This window comes from Arachis ipaensis, chromosome B1 (genome assembly GCF_059453495.1).
Source record: "Arachis ipaensis isolate K30076 ecotype BB chromosome B1, ASM5945349v1, whole genome shotgun sequence".
Taxonomy (NCBI): Eukaryota; Viridiplantae; Streptophyta; class Magnoliopsida; order Fabales; family Fabaceae; genus Arachis; species Arachis ipaensis.
In genome coordinates this window covers 58161231-58165952 of record NC_142436.1, presented here as the reverse complement: position 1 = coordinate 58165952, position 4722 = coordinate 58161231, and the positions used below count along the sequence as shown (strand labels likewise).

At 37.1% G+C, this 4722-nt stretch overlaps 1 non-coding gene across 1 annotated transcript; it reads right to left on the bottom strand.

Annotated features, from left to right (window-relative positions):
- Positions 1-2811: 2811 nt before the first annotated feature.
- Positions 2812-2915, bottom strand: LOC148576698 (small nucleolar RNA R71). The gene has a single exon (XR_015902963.1). It is a non-coding gene; the product is annotated as a small nucleolar RNA R71 (small nucleolar RNA).
- Positions 2916-4722: the final 1807 nt, after the last annotated feature.

Here is a 4722-nt window from a genome sequence, read left to right as displayed (position 1 = left end):
CCTTCGTGGTCGAGGCTAGAATTATTAGTGGTCATTCTTGAGATCTGGAAAGTCTAAACATTGTCTGTGGTATTCCGAGTAGGATCTGTGATGGGATGACTATGATGAGCTTCAAACTCGCAAGTGTTGGGCGTAGTGACAGACGCAAAAGGATCAATGGTTCCTATTCCAACATGAGTGAGAACTGATAGATGATTAGCCGTGCGGTGATAGCGCATTTAGACCATTTTCACTGAGACGATGGACGGTAGCCCTTGACAACGGTAATCCCCCAACATACAGCTTGCCATGGAAGGGAGTATGAATGATTGGATGAAGGCAATAGAAAAGCAGAGGTTCAGAAGGAACAAAGCATCTTCATACGCTTATCTGAAATCCCACCAATGAATTACATAAGTACTTCTATCTTTATTTTCTATTTTAATTATATTTTAATTATCAAATCCCATAACCATTTGAATCTGCCTGACTGAGATTTACATAAGATGACCATAGCTTGCTTCAAGCCGACAATCTCCGTGGGATCGACCCTTACTCATGTAAGGTATTACTTGGACGACCCAGTGCACTTGCTGGTCAGCTGCATGGAGTTGTGTGAAAAGTGTGCGATCACGATTCTGTGTACCAAGTTTTTGGCACCGTTGCCGGGGACTGTTCGAGTTTTGACAACTGACGGTTCATCTTGTTGCTCAGATTAGGTAATTTTATTTTTTTTTTAGCTTTTTATTTTCGAAAAAAAAAATTTCAAAAAAATAAATTATTCTATGTTCTTTAGAATTTTTGAGAATGAATTCTAGAGTTTCAGATGATGCTTTTATCATCACAGGAGCTAATTGATTCCCATCAATTTGGCTGTTGTATGTAATGTCCTGCTAAAACTTGGCTAGCCATGTCTAATCTTTCTAGACTGAAGCTTTAGACTAACATTGCATGATTCCTAGAATTTGTATTAAAAAATTTTTGAATTTCTTATTTTTCCAATTAATTTTCGAAAAATTACAAAAAAATAAATAAAATCATAAAAATAAAAAATAATATGTGTTTCTTATTTGAGTCTAGTGTCTATTTCTAAGTTTGGTGTCCTGCATATTTTTAATTTTCTTGCATTTTTTCGAATATATGCATTATGTTCTTCAATGATCTTCAAGTCGTTCTTGATGTTTTTTTTCTTGGGTCTGATCTTTAAATTCTCTTGTTTTGTATCTTTTGTTGTTTTTCATATGCATTTTCAATTTGTTAGTGTCTATTTCTAAGTTTGGTGTCTTGCATGCATTGTTTATTTGATCTTAGTTCTCCATGATTAGTTTCATTTTGTTCTTTTTCATCATTAAAAATTCAAAAAAATTTTCAAAATTTTGTCTTTTCAAGTCAATAATACAGAGAAATGAAGATTCAGAACATTCAGCAGAGGAATTACAGAGAAAAGCTAGGCGTTCAAAACGCCCAATGAGGAAGGAAAACTGACATTTAAACGCCAGCCAGGGTAGGCGTTAAACACCCAAAAGGGTAGTACCATGGGTGTTAAACGCCAGAATGGATACCATTCTGGGCATTTAACGCCAGGACAACAAGGGAGGTAAGTTAGTTTTTAATTCAAATCTTTTTCAAATTTTCATAATTTTTCAAAATTAAATCTTTTCCAAATCATATTTTTTTATCATATCTTTTTCAAAATCAAATCCTTTCCATTTTTCTCTCACTATTTTTGAAAATCCTTGCTACCAATTAATGATTTGATTCAAAAATTTCAAGTTTGTTACTTCTTTGTTAAGAAAGGTTAAATATTTGAATTTTAGAATCATATCTTTTAAATTTCTTGTTAGGCAAGTCATTAATTTTAAAAATCAAATCTTTTTAAATTGTTTTTCAATCATATCTTCTCAATCATATCTTTTCAATCACATCTTTTTCAAAATAATTTTCAATCATATCTTTTTTATTCCTAATTTCAAAATCTTTTTCCAAATCACTTAACCACTCTCTCACTTTTAATTTTCGAAAACCATCAACCATTTTTTTTAATTTCTTTTAATTAATTTAATTTTTTTTAATTTTGCTTTCGAAAATTCTTCTCCCTCCTTACCTTTTTTCTATTTAAGACTAACACTCCCCGTCTTTTAGCAATTCGGACTCACTCCCTCTCTATAAGTTTGAATTCTCCTCTCTACCTCATCCTTCTATCCTTCTTTTCTTCTGACACCTCAAGGAATCTCTATACTGTGACATAGAGGATTCCATGATTTCTTGTTCTCTTCTCTTTCATATGAGCATGAATAAGGACAAAGGCATTCTTGTTGAAGCTGATCCTGAACCTAAAAGGACCTTGAAGAGAAAGCTAAGAGAAGCTAAAGCACAACTCTCTGGAGAGGACCTAACAGAAATTTTCGAAAAGGAAGCAGATAAAACAAACATGGCCGAACCCAACAACAATGGTGGAGATGCAAGGAAGATGCTTGGTGACTTTATTGCACCCTCTTCTAACTTCTGTGGAAGGAGCATCTCAATTCCTGCATTGGAGCAAACAACTTTGAGCTTAAGCCACAATTAGTTTCTCTAATGCAGCAGAATTGCAAGTTTTATGGACTTCCATTGGAAGATCCTCATCAGTTTTTAGCTAAATTCTTACAAATCTGTGACATTGTTAAGACCAATGGTGTTAATCCTGAGGTCTACAGACTTATGCTTTTTCCCTTTGCTGTAAGAGACAGAGCTAGGACATGGTTGGACTCACAACCTAAAGAAAGCCTGAACTCTTGGGAAAAGCTGGTCAATGCCTTCTTGGCATAGTTCTTTCCACCTCAAAAATTGAGTAAGCATAGAGTGGAAGTCCGGACCTTCAGACAGAAGGAAGGTGAATCCCTCTATGAAGCTTGGGAAAGATTCAAGTAGTTGATCAGAAGGTGTCCTTCTGGCATGCTTTCAGAATGGAGCATCGTATGCATATTCTATGATGGTCTGTCTGAACTGTCCAAGATGTCATTGGACAACTCTGCTGGAGGATCTCTTCATCTGAAGAAGACTCCTGAAGAAGCCCAGGAACTCATTGAAATGGTTACAGATAACCAGTTCATGTACACTTTTGAAAGAAATCCTTTGAACAATGGGACAACTCAGAAGAAAGAAGTTCTGATATTGATACTCTGAATGCCATATTGGCTCAGAACAAAATATTGACTCAGTAAGTCAATATGATTTCTCAGAGTCTGTCTGGAATGCAAGCAGCAACAGGCAGTACTAAGGAAGCTTCCTCTAAAGGAGAAGCTTATGATCCTGAGAATCCTGCAATGGAAGAGGTGAATTACATGGGAGAACCCTATGGAAACACCTATAATACTTCATGGAAAAATCATCCAAATCTCTTATGGAAGGATCAACAGAAGCCTCAACAAGGTTTCAACAATAATAATGGTGGAAGAAATAGGTTTAGCAATAGCAAGCCTTTTCCATCATCTTCTCAGCAACAGACAGAGAATTTTAGGCAGAGTCTCTCTAGCTTAGCAACTATAGTCTCTAACCTATCCAAGACCACTCTTAGTTTCATGAATGAAGCACGGTCCTCCATCAGAAATCTGGAGGCACAAGTGGGTCAGCTGAGTAAGAGAATTACTGAAACTCCTCCTAGCACTCTCCCAAGCAATACAGAAGAAAATCCCAAGAGAGAATGCAAGGCCATAACAATGACCAACATGGCCAAACCTGGAGAGAGTGAGGAGGACGTGAGTCCCATTGAGAAAAACCTCATGGGATGTCCTCTGGACACAAGGGAGTTCCCTAATTAGGAACCAAAGGAATCTGAGGCTCATACAGAGACCATAGAGATTCCATTAAACTTTCTTCTTCCATTCATGAGCTCTGATGAGTATTCTTCCTCTGAAGAGGATGAAGATATTGCTGAAGAGCAAGTTGCTAAGTACCTTAGAGCAATCATGAAGCTAAATGCCAAGTTATTTGCTAATGAGACTTGGGAGGATGAACCTCCATTACTCATCAATGAACTGAATGATCTGGTTTAACTAAAATTACCTCAGAAGAAACCGGATCCTGGAAAGTTCTTAATACCTTGTACCATAGGCACCATGACCTTTGAGAAGGCTCTGTGTGACCTGGGGTCAAGTATAAACCTCATGCCCCTCTCTGTAATGGAGAAACTAGGGATCCTTGAGGTGCAAGCTGCAAGAATCTCACTATAGATGGTAGACAATTCAAGGAAACAGGCTTATGGACTTGTAGCGGATGTCTTGGTAAAAGTTGAAGGCCTTTACATCCCTGCTGACTTTATAATCTTGGACACTGGGAAGAATAAGGATGAATCCATCATCCTTGGCAGACCCTTCCTAGCCACAGCAAAAGCTGTGATTGATGTTGACAGAGGAGAGTTGGTCCTTCAAGTGAATGAGGACTACCTTGTGTTTAAAGCTAAAGAATCTCCTTCTTTACACATGGAGAAGAAGCATGATAAGCTTCTCTCAATGCAGAGTCAAACAGGGCCCCCACATTCAAACTCTAAGTTTGGTGTTGGGAGGCCATCATTATGCTCTGAGTATCTGTGAGGCTCCATGAGAGCCCACTGTCAAGCTATTGACATTAAAGAAGCGCTTTTTGGGAGGCAACCCAATTTTTACTTATCTATGTTAAATTTCTATTGTTATTTTATGTTTTCTTTAGGTTGATGATCATGTGGGGTCACAAAAACAATTGCAAAAATCAAAGCAAAATCAAAAA